The sequence below is a fragment of the Artemia sp. Qi Xiang Cuo genome, chromosome 6 (genome assembly GCF_049724085.1).
Source record: "Artemia sp. Qi Xiang Cuo chromosome 6, ASM4972408v1, whole genome shotgun sequence".
Taxonomy (NCBI): domain Eukaryota; kingdom Metazoa; phylum Arthropoda; class Branchiopoda; order Anostraca; family Artemiidae; genus Artemia; species Artemia sp. Qi Xiang Cuo.
In genome coordinates this window covers 57,417,887-57,444,240 of record NC_142799.1, presented here as the reverse complement: position 1 = coordinate 57,444,240, position 26,354 = coordinate 57,417,887, and the positions used below count along the sequence as shown (strand labels likewise).

The window sequence follows — 26,354 nt, the reverse complement described above, 5'->3', positions numbered from 1 at the left end:
CTATAGAGTTCATTACATGGACTGTTTTATTGCTTCAAAATTCAAATATCTTTGAAAAGACTGCAGTACGAAAATACATCAAAAATGCAATTTTTTTGACAAAATTGATTCTACTTTAAAAAGTATTTTATTTTTAAATACAAAAGTGACTAGATGTTGCAATTTCCTTTAAAATGAGCTATTATACAGCTCTCTATGATTTTCCAGTGCCCAGCTAGCTGAGCAGAAAAAAAAGCGGAAAGAAAAAAATATCCCGTTTGTGGAGAATAACGTGGTAAAAGTCAATTTTCTTGATTTTCAAGCCAATATATTTTCTTTGTTATTCAAGCCAAAGGGCGGTAAGTTTCCTTTATAGAGGATTCGGACAAGGCGGTTCTAATGGTGTACTTTTTGTTTTGATCTGACTCTTTTTTTAGGAGTTGGGGGGTGTTATATTTCTTTACATTGGAGGTGATCGTCTCTTACTAGGTTGCTAGCTACCGCTGCAACCCGGATCAGTTACCACTTGGGTTTTCTTTTATGCTATATCATTACAAACAGGAAAAAACCTAAGGCTTTTTCTTCTTTTAAATAGTAAGAGACGAACCTCAAGTGTACTACCCCTGGAACCACCATTTATCAGTTACTATGGATGAGAGATCGTTCTCTACTGTAGCAACCCGGATAACCTATACTATAATTAAGTGGCGTATAAAATTTAGTATAGGCAAGAGGTCGTTCTTTAATATAATTTTCATTATAGCTTTTGTCACCCCAGTATCTACCCATTATTCTGGTAGCAACTTTTTTCTTATGTTTGTTTCGGTAATCTTTATCGTTATCATACCGTTCCTTACTCTTTTGTTTGGCTCTCTCAATTTTCGCATCTCGATACGCCTTGTCGGTTGAATACCTTCGCTTTTCTCTTTTCAAGATGTTGTCTCTGTTTTTTGTATAGTAATGTTTTTTTAAATTACGTATAACTCTATTAGAACGCATCTTATTACAAAACAAGAAATAATATTCTGATCTAATTGAAACTTTTTAAGACTCGTATCATGTACCCATATCCTAACAAAAAATTAAACTAATTTTTAAATTTTCTGGTAATTTGTTAGTTTGAATTAAAAGATTAAAATTATTGCTCATATATCATAAATATTTTTGCAGTTTACATAATAACTTTAGCGATTCTAAACTGAAAAATGAAATATATTAAAAAATTGAATTTTTTGGTCTGAAAATACATAGTAAATTCCACATCGGGTAGTTAGAACCTAACTAAAAATAAAACTAATTTTCACATTTTCAGGTATTTTTCTAGCTTGAATTGAAATATTCAAACTATTGCTCGGATACCATGGTTATTTTGCAGTTTACACAAGCTGCAAAGAACGCATAAGGGCAAAATTAAAAATTATATTCAGAAGTCCAAAAACATGGCAACAATGCTGACTGATCTTAGTAAATTTAGAAAAATTTTACGAATTTTTTACCGGGATTACGAAAAATATTCAAAATTAAAGATTAAAATTATCTCTGAAAGAATGGATTTTGTTGAAAAGTCAGCTAGAGATGCTTTCGCAAAACTTCATAGTAATATCCAAAAGAAATGTTGCATGTTTAGTGAAAAGCTTCCAAGGTATGAACCGGCAACTGTGGCACAGTTTATAGATGTAATGGGAAATTTTATAGATCACTGTGAATATATGGAGGCATAATTGTTCTTTATTTAGTTTCAGCTTTAATTCGATGATCCAGACTTTATGTACTAACTATTACATCCAAAGAATATGACTTAATTTTTTAATATTGTATATAAAAAATTAAGTTTTTCGTAAAAAAAATTTATTAAAAAAAAAAAATTAAGTACAAATAGCGCTAGATCTAGAGATTTCCTTTAAAATGAGCCATTGAACAACTCTCTACGATGTTCCAGTGCCAAGCTATCTGTGGAAAAGAAAGAAAAAAATATCCCGTTTGTGGAGAATAACGTGGTTAAAGTCAATTTTCTTGATTATCAAGCCAATATATTTTCTTTGTTATTCAAGCCGCAGGGCGGTAAGTTTCCTTTATAGGGGTTTCGGACAAGGCGGTTCTAATGGTGTACTTTTTGTTTTGATCTGACTCTGTTTTTAGGAGTTAGGGGTTTTTATATTTCTTAACATTGGAAGTGATCGTCTCTTACTAGGTTGCTAGCTACCGCTGCAACCCGGATAACAACGACTATGACGTCATTGATCAATATTGTATATACAAAATTAAGTTTTTCGTGAAAAATAATTAATAAAAAAATTAAGTGCAAAAGGTGCTAGATCTAGAGATTTCCTTTTAAATGAGCCATTGAACAACTCTCTACGATGTTCCAGTGCCAAGCTATCTCTGGAAACAAAGGAAAGAAAAAAATATCCCGTTTGTGCAGAATAACGTGGTTAAAGTCAATTTTCTTGATTTTCAAGCCAATATATTTTCTTTGTTATTCAAGCCAAAGGGTGGTAAGTTTCCTTTATAGGGGTTTCGGACAAGGCGGCTCTAATGGTTTACTTTTTGTTTTGATCTGACTATTTTTCTAGGAGTTAGGGGTTTTTATATTTCTTAACATTGGACGTGATCGTCTCTTACTAGGTTGCTAGCTACCGCTGCAACCCGGATTATGTAATACTAACTACATCCAACGACTATGACGTCATTGGTCAATTTTGTATATAAAAAATTAAGTTTTTCTTAAAAAATAATTAATTGAAAAAAAAAATCAAGTGCAAAAGTTGCTAGATCTAGAGATTTCCTTTAAAATGAGCCATTGAACAACTCTCTACAAATGTTCCAGTGCCAAGCTATCTGTGGAAAAGAAGAAAGAAAAAAATATCCCGTTTAGGCAGAATGTTGTAGTAGCTGCCAATTTTCTTGATTTTCAAACCAATATATTTCCCTTGCTGTTCAATCCAAGGGACAGAAAGTTACCTATACAGGGGTTTCGGAAAAGGCAGTTCTAATGGTGCACTTTTTGTTTTGATCTGACTCCTTTTTTAGGAACTATGGTTTTTTATATTTCTGAACATTGGACGTGATCGTCTCTTACTAGGTTGCTAGCTACCGCTGCAACCCCGAAATAATGTAAACCACCTTATATCAGTTACTATGGGCCAGAGATCGTGCTTTACTGTAACAATGATTAATCTTTAACATTAATTATAATCTTATTTTAGCTACAATGGGCTGGAAGTTTGTTCTTTAATGTAAACAAATGCAATGGTCTGTTATGTAACTACGTAACTCATTTTAAAGGTAGAACTCTTTCTAATTGATTACAAACAGGAAAAAGCCTATGGCTTTTTCTTCTTTGAAATAGTAAGAGACTAGCCTCAAACAATCAAGTAGCTAACTAAATCAAATGTATGTATTGGGTTTTTATTCCAATGAACGTTTTTTAGTGGAAAATTTTAATATATTGACCTTAAATATTATAACTGTACTAGCCTATACTCTAGTTAAGTGGCCTATAAAATTTAGTATACGAAAGAGGTCGTTCTTTTTTATAAATCTTAGCATTGGACTGATCGTCTCTTACTAGGTTGCTAGCTACTGCTGCAACCCAAATTCACATATATATTTATTTATGAGAGGCAGCCTGGCCGAGTGGTCCAAGGCACTGGTGTTAGCCACCCGTCTCTTCGGAGGCGTGGGTTACCGCTACAACCTGGATCTTTTTCAATACAACCCAGATACATATAATGCAAACCTGATTACGAACAGGAAAAAGCCTACGGCTTTTTCTTCTTTGAAATAGTAAGAGACGAACCTCAAACAATCAAGTAGCTAACTAAGTCCAATGTATGCAATGGTTTTTATTCCAATGATAGTTTTTAATGTATCTATTTCATTTCATACTATGGGGCAGGATCGTCTCTTACTAGGTTGCTCGCTACCACCGCAACCCGGATACCAGTTACTATGGGCTATAGTTCGTCCTTTAATGTAAAAGAAACAAAGAAAAGAGAAAAAAAATATCCCGTTTAGGCAGAATGTTGTAGCAGCTGCCACTTTTCTTGATTTTTTAGTACTGATTTTTTAACTTGCGTGCAGCTTGCTTTGATCTAACCATTATGTATTCATGAATGAGACCATTTGCAGTTTTGACGTTTCTTATATAGTAATTATGACGTCACTGCATCAAAAATACAGTTTTTATTGGAAAAATTTATTCTCTTTTAGAAATAATTTATTTTAGCTACTATAGATTTTTAACCCAATTAATTTCCTTTAAAATGAGCTATTGAACAACCCTCTACGATGTTCCAGTGCCAAGCTATCTGTGGAAAAGAAAAAAGAAAAAAATATCCCGTTTGGGGAGAATAACGTGGTAAAAGTCTATTTTCTTGATTTTCAAGCCAATATATTTTCTTTGTTATTCAAGCCAAAGGGCGGTAAGTTTCCTTTATGGAGGATTTGGACAAGGCGGTTCTAATGGTGTACTTTTTGTTTTGATCTGACTCTTTTTTTAGGAGCTACGGGTTTTTATATTTCTTAACATTGGAGGTGATCGTCTCTTACTAGGTTGCTAGCTACCGCTGCAACCCGGATATAAAAATTTTCCACTTCAGTTCAGATCTGTCTCAAAGAGATGAAAATTTTTTTAAAACTTCCAAATTTTTCATAGAAGAGAGAAAAGTTCAAGTTCTCTTCTGAATTTTACCAAAGAACAAACTCCAATTCTAATTTCTCCAGAGAAAATAAAAATCTTAAACTTCAGTTTTAATTTCCCCAAAGACAAAGAAATTTAAAGTTCTATTCTAAAATTTTCCGTAGTAGATAGAAAAAGCTATACCATAGTTCTGAATATTTTCCCTGAAGATAAAAAGTTCTAGTTCAATTTTTAATTTTCTCAATGAAGTGAAGAAAAGTTCAAGTTTTGTTCTGAATTTTCTCTTGGAAAAGAAATTAGTTATTGATCATTTCTATTTTTCCAAATAATACAAAAATTTTCCACTTTAGTTCAGATCTGTCTCGAAGAGATGAAAAATTTAAAATACTGTTCCAAATTTTTCACAGAAGATAAAAAGTTCAAGTTCTCTTCTGAATTTTACCAAACAACACAATTCAATTCTAATTTCTACAGAGAAAATAAAAATCTTCCACTTCACTTCTTCATTTCACAGACATAAAGAAATTTAAAGTTCAATTCTAAATTTTTCGGTGGAAGATAGAAAAATCTATACCATAGTTGTAAATATTTTCCCGGAAGATATAAAGTTCTAGTTCAATTTTTAATTTTCTCATTGAAGTCAATGAAAGTTCCAGTTCTATTCTGAATTTTCTCAATGAAAAAGAAATTAGTTTTTGATCAGTTTTATTTTTCCAAATAATATAAAAATTTTCCACTTTAGTTCAGATCTGTCTCGAAGAGATGAAAAAATTTAAAATACTGTTCCAAATTTTTCACAGAAGATAAAAAAGTTCAAGTTCTCTTCTGAATTTTACCAAAGAATACAATTCAATTCTAATTTCTCCAGAGAAAATTAAAATCTTCCACTTCATTTCTTTATTTCACAAGTACATAAAGAAATTTAAAGTTCAAATCTAAATTTTTCGGTGGAAGATAGAAAAAGTAATACCATACTTGTAAATATTTTCCCGGAAGATAAAAAGTTCTAGTTCAATTTTTAATTTTCTCAACGAAGCGAAGAAAAGTTCAAGTTCTCTTCTAAATTTTCTCTATGAAAAAGAAATAAGTTATTGATCATCTCTATTTTTCCAAATAATATAGAAATTTTCCACTTCAGTTCAGATCTGTCTCAAAGGGATGAAATTTTTTTTTTTAACTGTTCCAAATTTTTCATAGAAGATAGAAAAGTTCAAGTTCTCTTCTGAATTTTACCAAAGAACAAACTTCAATTCTAATTTCTCCAGAGAAAATAAAAATCTTAAACTTCAGTTTTAATTTCCCCAAAGACATAAAGAAATTTAAAGTTATATTCTAAAATTTTCCGTAGTAGATAGAAAAAGCTATACCATAGTTCTGAATATTTCCCCTGAAGATAAAAAGTTCTAGTTCAATTTTTAATTTTCTCAATGAAGTGAAGAAAAGTTCAAGTTTTGTTCTGAATTTTCTCTTGAAAAAGAAATTAGTTATTGATCATTTCTATTTTTCCAAATAATAGAATAATTTTCCACTTTAGTTCAGATCTTTCTCGAAGAGATGAAAAATTTAAAATACTGTTCCAAATTTTTCACAGAAGATAAAAAAGTTCAAGTTCTCATCTGAATTTTACCAAAGAACACAATTCAATTCTAATTTCTACAGAGAAAATAAAAATCTTCCACTTCAGTTCATTATTTCACAAAGACAAAGAAATTTAAAGTTCAATTCTAAATTTTTCGGTGGAAGATAGAAAAAGCTATACCATAGTTGTGAATATTTTCTCAGAAGATAAAAAGTTCTAGTTCAATTTAAAATTTTTTCAACTAAGTGAAGAAAAGTTCAAGTTCTATTCTGAATTTTCTCTATGAAAAAGAAATTAGTTTTTGATCATTTCTATTTTTCCAAATAATATAAAAATTTTCCACTTTACTTCCGATCTGTCTCGAAGAGATGAAAAATTTAAAATACTGTTCCAAATTTTTCATAGAAGTTAAAAAAGTTCGTTTTCTTCTGAATTTTACCAAAGAATACAATTCAAATCTAATTTCTCCTGAGAAAATAAAAATCTTCCACTTCATTTCTTTATTTCACAAGGACATAAAGAAATTTAAAGTTCAATTCTAAATTTTTCGGTGGAAGATAGAAATAGTAATACCATACTTGTGAATATTTTCCCGGAAGATAAAAAGTTCTAGTTCAATTTTTAATTTTCTCAACGAAGCGAAGAAAAGTTCAAGTTCTATTCTGAATTTTCTCAATGAAAAAAGAAATTAGTTATTGCTCATTTCTATTTTTCCAAATAATATATAAATTTTACTCTTTACCTCAGATCTGTCTCGAAGAGATGAAAAATTTAAAATACTGCTCCAAATTTTTCAAAGAAGAAAAAAAAGTTCAAGTTCTCTTCTGAATTTTACCAAAGAACACAATTCAATTCTAATTTCTACAGAGAAAATGAAAATCTTCCACTTCATTTCTTTATTTCACAAGGACAAAAAGAAATTTAGAGTTCAATTCTAAATTTTTCGGTGGAAGATAGAAAAAGCAATACCATACTTGTGAATATTGTCCCAGAATATAAAAAGTTCTAGTTCAATTTTAAATTTACTTAACGAAGTGAAGTAAAACTCAAGTTCTGTTCTGAATTTTACCAAAGAACACACTTTAATTCTAATTTCTCTAGAGAAAATAAAAATCTGTCACTTCAGTTTTAAGTTCCCCAAAGACATAAAGAAATTTAAAGTTCTATTCTAAATTTTTCCGTAGTAAATAGAAAAAGCTATACCATAGTTGTGAATATTTTCCTGGAAGATAAAACGTTCTAGTTCAATTTTTAATTTTATCAACGAAGTGAAGAACAGTTTAAGTTCTATTCTGAATTTTCTCAATGAAAAAGAAATTAGTTATTGATCATATCTATTTTTCCAAATAATATAAAAATTTTCCACTTTAGTTCAGATCTGTCTCGAAGAGATGAAAAATTTAAAATACTGTTCCAAATTTTTCACAGAAAATAAAAAAGTTCAAGTTCTCTTCTGAATTTTACCAAAGAACACAATTCAATTCTAATTTCTCCAGAGAAAACAAAAATCTTCCACTTCAGTTCTCTATTTCAAAAAGACATAAAGAAATTTAAAGTTCAATTCTAAATTTTTCGGTGTAAGATAGAAAAAGTAACACCATATATGTGAAAATTTTCCCGGAAGATAAAAAGTTCTAGTTCAATTTTTAATTTTCTCATGGAAGTGAAGAAAAGTTCAAGTGCTCTTCTGAATTTTCTCTATTAAAAAGAAATCAGTTTTTGATCATTTCTATTTTTCCAAATAATATAGAAATGTTCCACTTTACTTCCGATCTTCCTCGAAGAGATGAAAAATTTATAATACTGTTCCAAATTTTTCATAGAAGTTAAAAAAAGTTCAAGTTTTCTTCTGAATTTTACCAAAGAATACAATTCAAATCTAATTTCTCCTGAGAAAATAAAAATCTTCCACTTCATTTCTTTATTTCACAAGGACATAAAGAAATTTAAAGTTCAATTCTAAATTTTTCGGTGGGAGATAGAAAAAGTAATACCATACTTGTGAATATTTTCCCGGAAGATAAAAAGTTCTAGTTCAATTTTTAATTTTCTCAACGAAGCGAAGAAAAGTTCAAGTTCTATTCTGAATTTTCTCAATGAAAAAGAAATTAGTTATTGATCATTTCTATTTTTCCAAATAATAGAAAAATTTTCCACTGTAGTTCATATCTGTCTCGAAGAGATGAACAATTTAAAATACTGTTCCAATTTTTTCAAAGAAGATAAAAAAGTTCAAGTTATCTTCTGAATTGTACCAAAGAACACAATTCAATTCTAATTTCTCCAGAGAAAATAAAAATCTTCCACTTCAGTTTTTTATTTCACAAGGACATAAAGAAATTTAAAGTTCAATTCTAAATTTTTCGGTGGAAGATAGAAAAAGCAATACCATACTTGTGAATATTTTCCCGGAAGATAAAATATGATAAGTTATCGAAGTGAAAAAAAGTTCAAGTTCTCTTCTGAATCTTACCAAGGAATACACTACAATTCTAGTTTCTCCGGAGAAAATAAAAATATTCCACTTCAGTTTTAAGTTTCCCAAAGACAAAGAAATTTAAAGTTTTATTCTAAATTTTTCCGTAGTAAATAGAAAAGGCTATACGATAGTTGTGAATATATTCCCGGAAGATAAAACGTTCTAGTTCAATTTTTAATTTTATCAACAAAGTGAAGAAAAGTTCAAGTTCTACCCTGAATTTTCTCAATGAAAAAGAAATTAGTTATTGATCATTTCTATTTTTCCAAATAATATAAAAATTTTCCACTTTAGTTCAGATCTGTCTCTAAGAGATGAAAAATTTAAAATACTGTTCCAAATTTTTCACAGAAGTTAAAGAAGTTCAAGTTCTCTTCTGAATTTTACCAAAGAATACAATTCAATTCTAATTTCTCCTGAGAAAATAAAAATCTTCCACTTCATTTCTTTATTTCACAAGGACATAAAGAAATTTAAAGTTCAATTCTAAATTTTTCGGTGGAAGATAGAAAAAGTAATACCATACTTGTGAATATTTTCCCGAAAGATAAAAAGTTCTAGTTCAATTTTTAATTTTCTCAACGAAGCGAAGAAAAGTTCAAGTTCTATTCTGAATTTTCTCAATGAAAATAAATTAGTTATTGATCATTTCTATTTTTCTAAATAATATAAAAATTTTCCACTTTAGTTCAGATCTTTCTCGAAGAGATGAAAAATTTAAAATACTGTTTCAAATTTTTCACAGAAGATAAAAAGTTCAAGTTCTCTTCTTAATTTTACCAAAAAACACAATTCAATTCTAATTTCTACAGAGAAAATAAAAATCTTCCACTTCAGTTCATTATTTCGCAATGACATAAAGAAATTTAAAGTTCTATTCTAAAATTTTCCGTAGTAGATAGAAAAAGCTATACCATAGTTGTAAATATTTTCTCGGAAGATAAAAAGTTCTAGTTCAATTTTAAATTTTCTCGACGAAGTGAAGAAAAGTTCAAGTTCTATTCTGAATTTTCACAATGAAAAAGAAATTAGTTTTTGATCATTTCTATTTTTCCAAACAATATAAAAATTTTCCACTTTAGTTCAGATCTGTCTCGAAGAGATGAAAAATTTTAAATACTGTTCCAAATTTTTCATAGAAGTTAAAAAAGTTCAAGTTTTCTTCTGAATTTTACCAAAGAATACAATTCAAATCTAATTTCTCCTGAGAAAATAAAAATCTTCCACTTCATTTCTTTATTTCACAAGGACATAAAGAAATTTAAAGTTCAATTCTAAATTTGTCGGTGGGAGATAGAAATAGTAATACCATACTTGTGAATATTTTCCCGGAAGATAAAAAGTTCTAGTTCAATTTTTAATTTCCTCAACGAAGTGAAGAAAAGTTCAAGTTCTATTCTGAATTTTCTCAATGAAAAAGAAATTAGTTATTGATTATTTCTATTTTTCCAAATGATATAAAAATTTTCCACTTTAGTTCAGATCTGTCTCGAAGAGATGAAAAATTTAAAATACTGTTCCAAATTTTTCACAGAAGATAAAAAAGTTCAAGTTCTCCTCTGAATTTTATAAAAGAACACGATTCAATTCTAATTTCTCCAGAGAAAATAAAAATCTTTCACTTCAGTTCTTCATTTCACAAGAACATACAGAAATTTAAAGTTCAATTCTAAATTTTTCGGTGGAAGATAGAAAAAGTAATACCATACTTGTGAATATTTTCCCGGAAGATAAAAAGTTCTAGTTCAATTTAAAATTTTCTCAACGAAGTGAAGAAAAGTTCAAGTTCTGTTCTGAATTTTACCAAAGAACACACTTTAATTCTAATTTCTCTAGAGAAAATAAAAATCTGTCACTTCAGTTTTAAGTTCCCCAAAGACATAAAGAAATTTAAAGTTCTATTCTAAATTTTTCCGTAGTAAATAGAAAAAGCTATACCATAGTTGTGAATATTTTCCCGGAATATAAAAAGTTCTAGTTCAATTTTTAATTTTCTCAACGAAGTGAAGAAAAGTTTAATTTCTTTTCTGAATTTTTACAATGAAAAAGAAATTAGTTATTGATCATTTTTATTTTTCCAAATAAGATAAAAATTTTCCACTTCAGTTCAGATCTGTCACGAAGAGATGAAAAAATTTAAAATACTGTTCCAAATTTTTCACAGAAGATAAAAAAGTTCAAGTTCTCTTCTGAATTTTACTAAAGAACACAATTCAATTCTAATTTCTCCAGAGAAAACAAAAATCTTCCTCTTCAGTTCTCTATTTCACAAAGACATAAAGAAATTTAAAGTTCAATTCTAAATTTTTCGGTATAAGATAAAAAGAGTAATACCATACATGTGAATATTTTCCCGGAAGATAAAAAGTTCTAGTTCAATTTTAAATTTTCTCAACGAAGTGAAGAAAAGTTCAAGTTCTATTCTAAATTTTCTCTACGAAAAAGAAATAAGTTATTGATCATCTCTATTTTCCAAATAATATAAAAAATTTCCACTTCAGTTCAGATCTGTTTCAAAGGGATGAAAAATTTTTTAAAACTGTTCCAAATTTTTCACAGAAGATAGAAAAGTTCAAGTTCTCTTCTGAATTTTACCAAAGAACAAACTTCAATTCTAATTTCTCCAGAGAAAATAAAAATCTTAAACTTCAGTTTTAAGTTCCCCAAAGACATAAAGAAATTTAAAGTTATATTCTAAAATTTTCCGTAGTAGATAGAAAAAGCTATACCATAGTTCTGAATATTTTCCCTGAAGATAAAAAGTTCTAGTTCAATTTTAATTTTCTCAATGAAGTGAAGAAAAGTTCAAGTTTTGTTCTGAATTTTCTCTTGAAAAAAAAATTAGTTATTGATCATTTCTATTTTTCCAAATAATATAAAAATTTTCCACTTTAGTTCAGATTTGTCTCGAAGAGATGAAAAATTTAAAACACTGTTCCAAATTTTTCACAGAAGATAAAAAAGTTCAAGTTCTCATCTGAATTTTACCAATTCAATTCTAATTTCTATCTACAGAGAAAATAAAAATCTTCCACTTCAGTTCTTTATTTCACAAAGACAAAGAAATTTAAAGTTCAATTCTAAATTTTTCGGTGGAAGATAGAAAAAGCTAAACCATAGTTGTGAATATTTTCCCGGAAAATAAAAAGTTCTAGTTCAATTTTAAATTTTCTCAACGAAGTGAAGAAAAGTTCAAGTTCTATTCTGAATTTTCACAATGAAAAAGAAATTAGTTTTTGATCATTTCTATTTTTCCAAGTAATATAAAAATTTTCCACTTTAGTTCAGATCTGTCTCGAAGAGATGAAAAATTTAAAATACTGTTCCAAATTTTTCATAGAAGTTAAAAAAGTTCAAGTTTTCTTCTGAATTTTACCAAAGAATACAATTCAAATCTAATTTCTCCTGAGAAAATAAAAATCTTCCACTTCATTTCTTTATTTCACAAGGACATAAAGAAATTTAAAGTTCAATTCTAAAGTTTTCGGTGGAAGATAGAAAAAGTAATACCATACTTGTGAATATTTTCCCGGAAGATAAAAAGTTCTAGTTCAATTTTTAATTTTCTCAACGAAGCGAAGAAAAGTTCAAGTTCTATTCTGAATTTTCTCAATGAAAAAAGAAATTAGTTATTCATCATTTCTATTTTTCCAAATAAAATCAAAATTTTCGACTTTAGTTCAGATCTGTCTCGAAGAGATGAAAAATTTAAAATACTGTTCCAAATTTTTCAAAGAAGACAAAAAAGTTCAAGTTCTCTTCTGAATTTTACCAAAGAACACAATTCAATTCTAATTTCTCCAGAGAAAATAAAAATCTTTCACTTCAGTTCTTTATTTCACAAGGACATAAAGAAATTTAAAGTTCAATTCTAAATTTTTCGGTGGAAGATAGAAAAAGCAATACCATACTTGTGAATATTTTCCCGGAAGATAAAAAGTTCTAGTTCAATTTAAAATTTTCTCAACGAAGTGAAGAAAAGTTCAAGTTCTCTTCTGAATTTTACCAAAGAACACACTTAAATTCTAATTTCTCCAGGGAAAATAAAAATCTTCCACTTCAGTTTTAAGGTTCCCCATAGAAGTAAAGAAATTTCAAGTTTTATTCTAAATTTTTCCGTAGTAAATAGAAAAAGCTATACCATAGTTGTGAATATTTTCCCGGAAGATAAAAAGTTCTAGTTCAATTTTTAATTTTCTCAACGAAGTGAAGAAAAGTTTAAGTTCTATTTTGAATTTTCTCAATGAAAAAGAAATTAGTTATTGATCATTTCTATTTTTCCAAATAATATAAAAATTTTCCACTTTAGTTCAGATCTGTCTCTAAGAGATGAAAAATTTAAAATACTGTTCCAAATTTTTCACAGAAGTTAAAGAATTTCAAGTTCTCTTCTGAATTTTACCAAAGAATACAATTCAATTTTAATTTCTCCTGAGAAAATAAAAATCTTCCACTTCATTTCTTTATTTCACAAGGACATAAAGAAATTTAAAGTTCAATTCTAAATTTTTCGGTGGAAGATAGAAAAAGTAATACCATACTTGTGAATATTTTCCCGAAAGATAAAAAGTTCTAGTTCAATTTTTAATTTTCTCAACGAAGCGAAGAAAAGTTCAAGTTCTATTCCGAATTTTCTCAATGAAAAAGAAATTAGTTATTGATCATTTCTATTTTTCCAAATAATATAAAAATTTTCCACTTTAGTTCAGATCTGTCTCGAAGAGATGAAAAATTTAAAATACTGTTCCAAATTTTTCACAGAAGATAAAAAAGTTCAAGTTCTCTTCTGAATTTTACCAAAGAACACAATTCAATTCTAATTTTTCCAGTGAAAATAAAAATCTTCCACTTCAGTTCTTTATTTCACAAAGACATAAGGAAATTTAAAGTTCAATTCTAAATTTTTCGGTGGAAGATAGAAAAAGTAATACCATAGTTGTGAATATTTTCCCGGAAGATAAAAAGTTCTAGTTCAATTTAAAATTTTCTCAACGAAGTGAAGAAAAGATCAAGTTCTCTTCTGAATTTTACCAAAGAAGACGCTTCAATTCTAATTTCTCAAGAGAAAATAAAAATCTTCCACTTCAGTTTTAAGTTCCCCAAAGACATAAAGAAATTTTAAGTTCTATTCTAAATTTTTCCGTAGTAAATAGAATAAGCTATACCATAGTTGTGAATATTTTCCCGGAAGATAAAAAGTTCTAGTTCAATTTTTAATTTTCTCAACGAAGTGAAGAAAAGTTTAAGTTCTATTCTGAATTTTCTCAATGAAAAAGAAAGTAGTTATTGATCATTTATATTTTTCCAAATAATATAAAAATTTTCCACTTTAGTTCAGATCTCTCTCGAAGAGATAAAAAATTTAAAATACTGTTCCAAATTTTTCACAGAAGATAAAAAAGTTCAAGTTCTCTTCTGAATTTTACCAAAGAACACACTTCAATCCTAATTTCTCCAGAGAAAACAAAAATCTTCCACTTCAGTTCTCTATTTCACAAAGACAAAAAGAAATTTAAAGTTCAATTCTAAATTTTTCGGTGGAAGATAGAAAAAGTAATACCATACGTGTGAATATTTTCACGGAAGATAAAAAGTTCTAGTTCAATTTTAAATTTTCTCAACGAAGTGAAGAAAAGTTCAAGTTCTCTTCTAAATTTTCTCTACGAAAAAGAAATAAGTTATTGATCATCTCTATTTTCCAAATAATATAGAAATTTTCCACTTCAGTTTAGATCTGTCTCAAAGGGATGAAAATTTTTTTTAAACTGTTCCAAATTTTTCATAGAAGATTGAAAAGTTCAAGTTCTCTTCTGAATTTTACCAAAGAACAAACTTCAATTCTAATTTCTCCAGAGAAAATAAAAATCTTAAACTTCAGTTTTAATTTCCCCAAAGACATAAAGAAATTTAAAGTTCTATTCTAAATTTTTCCGTAGTAGATAGAAAAAGCTATACCATAGTTGTGAATATTTTCCCGGAAGATAAAAAGTTCTAGTTCAATTTTTAATTTTCTCAACGAAGTGAAGAAAAGTTCAAGTTCTATTCTGAATTTTCTAAATGAAAAAGAAATTAGTTTTGATCATGTCTATTTTTCCAAATAATATAAAAATTTTCCACTTTAGTTCAGATCTGTCTCGAAGAGATGAAAAATTTAAAATACTGTTCCAAATTTTTCACAGAAGATAAAAAAGTTCAAGTTCTCTTCTGAATTTTACCAAATAATACAATTCAATTCTAATTTCTCCAGAGAAAATAAAAATCTTCCACTTCATTTCTTTATTTCACAAGGACACAAAGAAATTTAAAGTTCAATTCTAAATTTTTCGGTGGAAGATAGAAAAGGCTATACCATAGTTGTGAATATTTTCCCGGAAGATAAAAAGTTCTAGTTTAATTTTTAATTTTCTGTTCCAAATTTTTCATAGAAGATAGAAAAGTTCAAGTTCTCTTCTGAATTTTACCAAAGAACAAACTTCAATTCTAATTTCTCCAGAGAAAATAAAAATCTTCCACTTCAGTTCTTTATTTCACAGTCATAAAGAAATTTAAAGTTCTATTCTAAATTTTTCGGTGGAAGATAAAGTAATATCAGTTGTGAATATTTTCCCGGGAGATAAAAAGTTCTACTTCAATTTTAGATTTTCTCAACTAAGCGAAGAAAAGTTCAAGTTCTATTCTGAATTTTCTCAATGAAAAAGAAATTAGTTATTGATCATTGCTATTTTTTCCAAATAGTATAAAAATTTTCCACTTTAGTTCAGATCTGTCTCTAAGAGATGAAAAATTTAAAATACTGTTCCAAATTTTTCACAGAAGATAAAAAAGTTCAAGTTCTCTTCTGAATTTTACCAGAGAGCACAATTCAATTCTAATTTCTCCAAAGAAAACAAAAATCTTCCACTTCAGTTCTCTATTTCACAAGGACATAAAGAAATTTAAAGTTCAATTCTAAATTTGTCGGTGGAAGATAGAAAAAGCAATACCATACTTGTGAATATTTTCCCGGAAGATAAAAAGTTCTAGTTCAATTTAAAATTTTTCGCAGAAGTGAAAAAAAGTTCAAGTTCTCTCCTGAATTTTACCAAGGAACACACTTCAATTCTAATATCTCCAGAGAAAATAAATATGTTCCACTTCAGTTTTAGGTTCACCAAAGACATAAATAAATTTAAAGTTCTATTCTAAATATTTCCGTAGTAAATGGAAAAATCTATACCATAGGTGTGAATATTTTTCCGGAAGATAAAAAGTTCTAGCTCAATTTTTAATTTTCTCAACGAAGTGAAGAAAAGTTTAAGTTTTATTCTGAATTTTCTCAATGAAAAAGAAATTAGTGATTTTCTATTTTTCCAAAAAATATAAAAATTTTCCACTTTAGTTCAGATCTGTCTCGAAGAGATGAAAAATTTAAAATATTATTCCAAATTTTTCACAGAAGATAAAAATTTCAAGTTCTCTTCTGAATTTTACCAAAGAATACAATTCAATTTTAATTTCTCCTGAGAAAATAAAAATCTTCCACTTCATTTCTTTATTTCACAAGGACATAAAGAAATTTAAAGTTCAATTCTAAATTTTTCGGTGGAAGATAGAAAAAGTAATACCATACTTGTGAATATTTTCCCGAAAGATAAAAAGTTCTAGTTCAATTTTTAATTTTCTCAACGAAGCGAAGAAAAGTTCAAGTTCTATTCTGAATTTTCTCAATGAAAATAAATTAGTTATTGATCATTTCTATTTTTCTAAATAATATAAAAATTTTCCACTTTAGTTCAGATCTGTCTCGAAGAGATGAAAAATTTAAAATACTGTTCCAAATTTTTCACAGAAGATAAAAAGTTCAAGTTTTCTTCTGAGTTTTACCAAAGAACACAATTCAATTCTAATTTCTCCAGAGAAAATAAAAATCTTCCACTTCAGTTCTTTTTTTCACAAGGACATAAAGAAATTTAAAGTTCAATTCTAAATTTTTCGGTGGAAGATAGAAAAAGTAATACCATACTTGTGAATATTTTCCCGGAAGATAAAAAGTTCTAGTTCAATTTCAAATTTTCTCAACGAAGTGAAGAAAAGTTCGAGTTCTCTTCTGAATTTTACCAAAGAACACGCTTCAATTCTAATTTCTCCAGAGAAAATAAAAATCTTCCACTTCAGTTTTAAGGTTCATCAAAGACATAAAGAAATTTAAAGTTCTATTTTAAATTTTTCCGTAGTAAATAGAAAAAGCTAGACCATAGTTGTGAATATTTTCCCGGAAGATAAAAAGTTTTAGTTCAATTTTAATTTTCTCAACAAAGTGAAGAAAAGTTTAAGTTCTATTCTGAATTTTCTCAATGAAAAAGAAAGTAGTTATTGATCATTTCTATTTTTCATAATAATATAAAAATTTTCCACTTTAGTTCAGATCTGTCTCGAAGAGATGAAAAATTTAAAATACTGTTCCAAATTTTTCACAGAAGATAAAAAAGTTCAAGTTCTCTTCTGAATTTTACCAAAGAAGACAATTCAATCGTAATTTCTCCAGAGAAAAGAAAAATCTTCCACTTCAGTTCTCTATTTCACAAAGACAAAAAGAAATTTAAAGTTCAATTCTAAATTTTTCGGTGGAAGATAGAAAAAGTAATACCATACATGTGAATATTTTCACGGAAGATAAAAAGTTCTAGTTCAATTTTAAATTTTCTCAACGAAGTGAAGAAAAGTTCAAGTTCTCTTCTAAATTTTCTCTATGAAAAAGAAATAAGTTATTGATCATCTCTATTTTTCCAAATAATATAGAAATTTTCCACTTCAGTTTAGATCTGTCTCAAAGGGATGAAAATTTTTTTTAAACTGTTCCAAATTTTTTATAGAAGATAGAAAAGTTCAAGTTCTCTTCTGAATTTTACCAAAGAACAAACTTCAATTCTAATTTCTCCAGAGTGAATAAAAATCTTAAACTTCAGTTTTAATTTCTCCAAAGACATAAAGAAATTTAAAGTTATATTCTAAATTTTTCCGTAGTAGATAGAAAAAGCTATACCATAGTTGTGAATATTTTCCCGGAAGATAAAAATTTCTAGTTCAATTTTTAATTTTCTCAACGAAGTGAAGAAAAGTTCAAGTTCTATTCTGAATTTTCTAAATGAAAAAGAAATTAGTTTTTGATCATATCTATTTTTCCAAATAATATAAAAATTTTCCACTTTAGTTCAGATCTGTCTCGAAGAGATGAAAAATTTAAAATACTGTTCCAAATTTTTCACAGAAGATAAAAAAGTTCAAGTTCTCTTCTGAATTTTACCAAAGAATACAATTCAATTCTAATTTCTCCAGAGAAAATGAAAATCTTCCACTTCATTTCTTTATTTCACAAAGACAAAAAGAAATTTAAAGTTCAATTCTAAATTTTTCGGTGGAAGATAGAAAAGGCTATACCATAGTTGTGAATATTTTCCCGGAAGATAAAAAGTTCTAGTTCAATTTTTAATTTTCTGTTCCAAATTTTTCATAGAAGATAGAAAAGTTCAAGTTCTCTTCTGAATTTTACCAAAGAACAAACTTCAATTCTAATTTCTCCAGAGAAAATAAAAATCTTCCACTTCAGTTCTTTATTTCACAGTCATAAAGAAATTTAAAGTTCTATTCTAAATTTTTCGGTGGAAGATAAAGTAATATCAGTTGTGAATATTTTCCCGGGAGATAAAAAGTTCTACTTCAATTTTAGATTTTCTCAACGAAGTGAAGAAAAGTTCAACTTCTCTTCTGAATTTTCTCTATGAAAAAGAAATAAGTTATTGATTAACTCTATTTTTCTAGGGAAAATAAAAATTTTCCACTTCAGTTCTTTATTTCACAAAAACATAAAGAAATTTAAAGTTCTATTCTAAATTTTTAGATGGAAAATAGTAAAAGTAATACTATGATTGTGATTATTTTCCATGAAGATCAAAAGTTTCACTTTATTTCTAATTTTGCTTAAATTCAGTTCCGATTTTTCTCAGAGACTATAAATTTTAAGTCCTTTTCCAAATTTTTCATAGAAGATAGAAAAAGTTACACATTTATCGTGAATATTCGATATGATAAAAAAGAACACCACTTTAATTTTGAGTTTTCTTGAAGAAGTGCAAAAGGTTCAAGGTCTCTTCTGAATTTTCTTAAAGAAGAGAAAAAAGTTAGCTCAATTCTGAATTTTACCAATGAAAATGAAAAAACTTTCCACTTCAGTTCTTAATTTCTCAGACATAAAAAATTTAAAGTTCAGTTCTAAATTTTTCTGTAGAAGATAGGAAAAGTTATACTATGATTGTGATTATTTCTAATGAAGATAAAAAGTTTCACTTTAATTCTAATTTTCTTAAACTCAGTTCCGATTTTTTGCAGAGATGAAAAATTTAAAGTTCTGTTTTAAATTGTTCATAGAAGATAGAAAAAGTTATACATTGATTGTGAATATTCGACATGAAGATCAATTCAGAAGAGAACTCGAACTTTTTTATCTTCTGTCTGAACTAAAGTGGAAAATTTTTATATTATTTGGAAAAATAGAAATGATCAATAACTAATTTCTTTTTCATTGAGGAAATTCAGAATAGAACTTAAACTTTTCTTCACTTCGTTGAGAAAATTAAAAATTGAACTAGAACTTTTTATCTTCCAGGAAAATATTTACAACTATGATATAGCTTTTTCTATTTACTACGGAAAAATTTAGAACAAAACTTTAAATTTCTTTATGTCTTTGGGGAACTTAAAACTGAAGTGGAAGATTTTTATTTTCTCTGGATAAATTAGAGTTGAAGTGTGTTCATTGGTAAAATTCAGAAGAGAACTTGAACTTTTCTTCACTTTTTTATCTTCTGTGAAAAATTTGGAACAGTATTTAAAATTTTTCATCTCTTCGAGACAGACCTGAAATAAAGTGGAAAATTTTTATATTATTTGGAAAAATAGAAATGATCAATAACTAATTTCTTTTTCATTGAGAAAATTCAGAATAGAACTTGAACTGTTCTTCACTTCATTGAGAAAATTAAAATTGAACTAGAACTTTTTATCTTCAGGGAAAATATTCAGAACTATGGTATAGCTTTTTCTATCTACTACGGAAAAATTTAGAATATAACTTTAAATTTCTTTGTCTTTAGGGAAATTAAAACTGAAGTTTAAGATTTTTATTTTCTCTGGAGAAATTAGAATTGAAGTTTGTTCTTTGGTAAAATTCCGAAGAGAACTTGAACTTTTCTATCTTCTATGAAAAATTTGGAACAGTTTTAAGAAAATTTTCAACCCTTTGAAACAGATCTGCACAGAAGTGGAAAATTTTTATATTATTTGGAAAAATAGAAATGATCAGTAACTTATTTCTTTTTCATAGAGAAAATTCAGAAGAGAACTTGAACTTTTCTTAACTTTGTTGAGAAAATTAAAAATTGAACTAGAACTTTTTATCTTCCGGGAAAATATTCACAAGTATGGTATTACTTTTTCTATCTTCCACCGAAAAATTTAGAATTTAACTTTAAATTTCTTTTTGTCTTTGTGAAATAGAGAACTGAAGTGGAAGATTTTTGTTTTCTCTGGTGAAATTAGAATTGAATTGTGCTCTTTGGTAAAATTAAGAAGAGAACTTGAACTTTTTTATCTTCTGTCTGAACTAAAGTGGAAAATTTTTATATTATTTGGAAAAATAGAAATGATCAATAACTAATTTCTTTTTCATTGAGGAAATTCAGAATAGAACTTAAACTTTTCTTCACTTCGTTGAGAAATTTAAAAATTGAACTAGAACTTTTTATCTTCCGGGAAAATATTCACAACTATGGTATAGCTTTTTCTATTTACTACGGAAAAATTTAAATAGAACTTTAAATTTCTTTATGTCTTTGGGGAGCTTAAAACTGAAGTGGAAGATTTTATTTTCTCTGGAGAAATTAGAATTGAAGTGTGTTCATTGGTAAAATTCAGAAGAGAACTTGAACTTTTCTTCACTTTTTTATCTTCTGTGACAAATTTGGAACAGTATTTAAAATTTTTCATCTCTTCGAGACAGATCTGAAGTAAAGTGGAAAATTTTTATATTATTTGGAAAAATAGAAATGATCAATAACTAATTTCTTTTTCATTGAGAAAATTCAGAATAGAACTTAAGAAAATTAAAAATTGAACTAGAACTTTTTATTTTCCGGGAAAATATTCACAAGTAAGGTATTACTTTTTCTATCTTCCACCAAAAATTTAGAATTGAAATTTAAATTTCTTTATGTCTTTGTGAAATAAAGAACTGAAGTGGAGGATTTTTGTTTTCTCTGGAGAAATTAGAATTGAAGTGTGTTCTTTGGTAAAATTCAGAAGAGAACTTGAAATTTTTATCTTCTGTGAAAAATGTGGAACAGTATTTTAAATTTTGCATCTCTTCGAGACAGATCTGAACTAAAGTGGAAAATTTTTATATTATTTGGAAAAATAGAAATGATCAATAACTAATTTCTTTTTCATTGAAAAAACTCAGAACAGAACTTGAAATTTTCTTTACTTCGTTGAGAAACTTAAAAATTGAACTAAAATTTTTTTTCTTCTAGGAAAATGCTTAGAACCATGGTCTAGCTTTTTTCTATCTTCCACCGAAAAATTTAGAATTGAACTTTAAATTTCTTTATGTCTGTGAAATAAAGAAGTGAAGTGGAAGATTTTTATTTTCTCTGTAGAAATTAGAATTGAATTGTGTTCTTTGGTAAAATTCAGAAGAGAACTTGAACCTTTTTATCTTCTGTGAAAAATTTGGAACAGTATTTTAAATTTTTCATCTTTTCGAGACAGATCTGAACTAAAGTGGAAAATTTTTATATTATTTGGAAAAATGGAAATGATCAATAACTAATTCCTTTTTCATTGAGAAAATTCAGAATAGAACTTGAACTTTTCTTCACTTCGTTGAGAAAATTGAAAATTGAAGTAGAACTTTTTATCTTCCGGGAAAATATTCACAACTATGGTATAGCTTTTTCTATTTACTACGGAAAAAATTTAGAATAGAACTTTAAATTTCTTTATGTCTTTGTGGAACTTGAAACTGAAGTGGAAGATTTTTATTTTCTCTGGAGAAATTAGAATTGAACTGTGTTCTTTGGTAAAATTCAGAAGAGAACTTGAACATTTCTTTTTCATTGAGAAAATTCAGAATAGAACTTGAACTATTTTAAATTTTTTCATCCCTTTGAGAAAAATCTGAACCGAAGTGGAAAATTTTTATATTATTTGGAAAAATAGAATTGATTAATAACTAATTTCTTTTTCATTGAGAAAATTCAGAATATAACTTGAACTTTTCTTCACTTCGTTGAGAAAATTGAAAATTGAACTAGAACTGCTTATCTTTCGAGAAAATATTCACAAATATGATATAGCTTTTTCTATCTACTAAGGAAAAATATAGAATTTGTAAAATTGTTATCGGAAGGACATTAAGAAAAGAACTTGTTCTGAAAAGATATAATTAAGCCTTTTGAAAAGTATTGCTTGATCTTGGGGTGTGCAAAAAAGTCGTAAAGTAAAGTTGTGGTGAAAAAGATAACTACTTCAACTTGTAAAATTGGTTTATGAAGGACATTAAGAAAAAAACTTGTCCTGAAAAGATATAATAAAGCCTTTTTGAAAGTATTGCTTGATATTTGGGTGTGCAAAAAAGTCGTAAAGTAATGTTGTGGGGAAAAAGATAAGTACTTCAACTTGTAAAATTGGTTTAGGAAGAAAATTACGTAAAGAACTTGTTCTGAAAAGACATAATAAAGCCTTTGGAAAAGTATTGCTTGATGTTGGGGTATTCGAAAAGCCTTATGGTAAAGTTGTGGGGGAAAAGATGAGTACTTCAACTTGTAAAATTGGTTCATTAACAAATGCTGAAAATGAAGCAGTTCTTCAAAACCAAAGTCAAACTTCTAATGCACCGACACCGTCAATCAATGAGCGAACCAAGACTCCATTAAAAGGGGCTATAGATGAGGGGGAAGTAGAATCTGTTTCTCATCCAAGTGCAACTGAAAAGATAGCTAGAGGCAGTAAGAACTATGTGGGCACATCATTTGATGACAAAGAAAATCATCCAATGACAAAGAAAACCCAAGTGACGCAAAACCTGTATCAGGAAATAAAATGGAAATGGGAGCCAAGGAAGTGGCTGGAACTGGCTGCTCATTTGCCCATGGGCTGTTCCCTTCTCAACGCCTCGCTCTTTACGCCAATTTTTTTTATTGCTTAAAAAATAAGAGTTGTGAGAAAGTCAAACTTCAGCGGAAAGAGCGAGGCGTTGAGGAGGGGACAGCCCCTTTCATACACGGAATAATTTCTGTTCGTTTTAAGTTTTAACGTCGTTCCTTACTGTCAGTTAAAAAGAACTTGTTTTTTTATTTAATTTTTGAACGTTTTTTAATTGATACAGGTTTCGATTTTGGCTCACCGTTCATGAATAATTAAAACAAAATTTGCATATTAATTTTACTTTTATTTGGTCAAATGGCTTTCTTGAAACTTGTTTAATTTTATTTACGAATGTTTTTATTAGTAATAAATATATGTAACTTACGTAACGAACTTCTATATTCATATATTTTTAATACGTATAATAGAAGGCTCACCTACTAGTCAATACCTCGATTTTTAAGCTAAAGTTCAAATTGTGTTCCAATTCTTTAAAAATGACCCTTGATCACAAAGGCCGTTATTTAGAATAAATAGCTCTGATTAAAGTACTAAAAAATATCTGGCTTAAAGAGCGAGGTACTGACTAGGGGGTGAACCCAATCATACACGTAATATTTTCTGTTCGTTTTAAGTTTTGATGTTACTTCTTATTTTCAGTTGGAAAACTTGCTTTTTTATATTTATTTTCTGATCTTTTTTTTAAATAATGCTGGAAAATCCGGCGCCCCCATCATAGCAATGTTCCTTCCCCCTTGAAAACTTCCTTCATTGAAAGATCCTCCCACACAACCCCCAACCCACCCACCCCCTACTACCAGAAAAATCCCCCCTGAAAACGTTTGTATACTTCCTAATAACCAATGCTATATGTTAACATTGGGCAAAGTTCATAACTTTCATCCCTCCCCCCGGAAACTTCGGGGGATTAAGTCATCCTAATGGACATATGTATCATATTTTCAACCATGCTGAACAAATGGCTATCTCAAAATTTTGACCAGGTGACTTTGGGAAAAAAATGAGCGTGGGAGGAGGCCTAGTTGCCCTCCATTTTGTTGGTCACTTAAAAAGGGCACTAGAACTTTTAATTTTCAATCCAATGAGTCCTCCCACGATATTCTAGGACCACTGGGTCAATACGTACGATCACCCCTGGGAAAAAAAAAAATAAAAAATAAACACATCCGTGATCTTTCTTCTGGCAAAAAATGCAAAATTCCACATTTTTGTAGATAAGTGCTTGAAACCTCTACAGTAGGGTTCTCTTATACGCTGAATATGATGGTGTTATTTTCATCAAGGTTTTATAATTTTTAGGTGGTCTTTTCCCCTTTTTTCAAAAATTACCCAAATTTTATCAGTCACGTAACTTTTGATGGGTAGGATTAAACTTGATGAAATATATATATTTTAAATTAGCATTGAAATCTTATTCTTTTGATGTATCTATTGGTATAAAAAAAAACGTTTTCTAGAGTTTCTGTTACCATTGAGCCGGGTGGCTCCTTACTTACAGTTCGCGAACTGTTTGATTAGTTAGCTACTTGATTGTTTTAGGCTCGTCTCTTACTCTTTCAAAGAAAAAAGCTGTAGGCTTTATCCTGTTTGTAATCATATTGCATAAAACAAACCTCAGTTGCAACTGATGTCATTACACAAAAGCTCGATTTAGTGCATTATTTGAGACAGAAATTTGCCATTGAACAACTCTCTACGATTTTCCAGTGCCAAGCCATCTGTGGAAGAAAAAGAAAAAAAAAGATTCCATTTAGGCAGAATGCTGTGATTATTTATGGGCTTTTATTTTAGTAGGTATAGGCAAGAGTTCGATCTTTATTATATTCCAATGATCGTCGTTTAATGTAATAATATTTTTTAGCATAGGACTGATTGTCTCTTAATAGGTTGTTAACTACTGCTGCAACCCGGATTCACATATATCGTTATGAGAGGCATCGTGGCCGAGTGGTCAAAGGCACTGGTGTTAGCCACCTTTCTGTTAGGAGGCGTGGGGTCAAATCTTACCACTGGTATACGATTATGATTTATGTACAAAAATCAAACTTCTTTGATAAGACTGCAGTAAGAAAAGACATCAAAAATGCAGTTTTTAGTGGAAAAATTTATTCTCTTTTAGAAATAATTTATTTTAGTTGCAAAAGATTTTTAACCCAACTAATTTCCTCTAAAATGAGCCATTGAACAAATCTCTACGATGTTCCAGCGCCAAGCTATCTGTGGAAAAGAAAATAAAAACATCCCGTTTAGGCAGAATGTTGTAGTAGCTGCCACTTTTCTTGCTTTTCAAGCCAATTTATTTCCCTTGCTGTTCAATCCAAGGGACAGAAAATATCCTACTTAGGGGTTTCGGACAAGCCGGTTCTAATGGTATACTTTTTGTTTCTTTTGTTTCTTTTGATCTGACCCTTTTTTTTAGGAGCTATGGGTTTTTATATTTCTTAAAATTGGACGTGATCGTCTCCTACTAGGTTGCTAGATACCGCTGCAACCCGGATATGCTATATCATTACAAACAGGAAAAAGCTTACGGCTTTTTCTTCTTTGAAATACTAAGAGACAAATCTCAAGCAATTAAGTAGCTAACTAAGTCCAATGTATGCAGTGGTATGTTATTCCCTTGATCGTCTTTTAGTGTAATTTAAATTGAACCATTGAATGACTCTCTACGATGTTCCAGTGCCAAGCTATCTTTGCAAAAGAAAGAAAAAAAATATGCCGTTTAGGCAGAATGTTGCGGTAATTGCCACTTTTCTTGATTTTCAAGCCAATATATTTCCCTTGCTGTTCAAGCCAAGGGATAAAAAGTTTCCTATACAGGAGTTTTGGACAAGGTGGTTCTAATGGTGGACTTTTTGTTTTTCTCTGAATCTTTTTTAGGAGTTACGGGTTTTTATATTTCTTAACATTGGACGTGATCGTCTCTTCCAAGGTTGCTAGCGACCGCTACAACCCGGTTTATGATTAAATAAACTAGGTAGATAATACCAAAGCAAACAAATTACTTGTTTGAGTCTTAAATTATAATCTTATTTTAGTTACTATGGGCTGGAAGTTTGTTCTTTACTGTAATCACATATATTTAATTTTGAGAGGCAGATTGGCCGAGTGGTCCAAGGGGCTGGTGTTAGCCACCAGTCTCTTCGGACGCGTGGGTTCAAATCTTACCGCTGGTATACGATTCTGATTTATATACAAAAATCAAATATCTTTGAAAGACTGCAGTGTGAAAAGACATCAAAAATGCGTTTTTTGGGGGGAAAATTTATTCTCTTTTAGAAATAATTTATTTTAGTTACCATAGATTTTTAACCCAATTAATTTCCTTTAAAATGAGCCATTGAATAACTATCTACGATGTTCCAGTGCCAAGCTATCTGTGGAAAAGAAAGAAAGAAAAAAAAATATCCCGTTTGGGGAGAATAACGTGGTTAAAAGTTACTAGCCAAGTTGAGTAATAGGGTTTTTCCAAACAT

At 28.7% G+C, this 26,354-nt stretch overlaps 1 protein-coding gene across 2 annotated transcripts in view; it reads right to left on the bottom strand.

Annotated features, from left to right (window-relative positions):
* Window positions 1-26,354, bottom strand: part of LOC148951428 (sodium-coupled monocarboxylate transporter 2-like) — a 181,157-nt gene that overhangs the window by 75,592 nt on the left and 79,211 nt on the right. The window lies entirely within an intron of this gene.